Genomic DNA, 409 nt, shown 5'->3' with positions numbered 1-409 from the left:
CACCCCATCCAACTCACTGACCTCCTCACAGATGCACCACTCTGTTGTTTTTATGACCACTTTTCACTTTTCCTTGTACCTCTCCCCAACACCACCACAGTGTCCCCCTTCGACAGTTCAGAGCCAATGGTAACCCCCTAACTTGTCCCCAATTCCCCGTCGCCCTTTGGGCTGTCTCAGCACGAACATCGGGGCAGGTCACTCCCCTCCACCCTCTGACAGTCTCCATACCACCCAGGGAACATCCCTACAGTTCCTTTTCAAACATAAAAGGCTACTGTGAATTAACAGCTCTTAGAAAAAGGTAGACAAGTAGAGATATAAGCTCCCAATCAAGCCTCTACTGCTGCTTCCTCCATTTAATTTTCTGACTAGGAAAAAGAAGAGACTACATGGGCTGTCCCCACAG

This window comes from Galeopterus variegatus, unplaced genomic scaffold (genome assembly GCF_000696425.1).
Source record: "Galeopterus variegatus unplaced genomic scaffold, G_variegatus-3.0.2 Scaffold3474, whole genome shotgun sequence".
Taxonomy (NCBI): domain Eukaryota; kingdom Metazoa; phylum Chordata; class Mammalia; order Dermoptera; family Cynocephalidae; genus Galeopterus; species Galeopterus variegatus.
Note: the sequence above shows the minus strand (reverse complement) of the source record.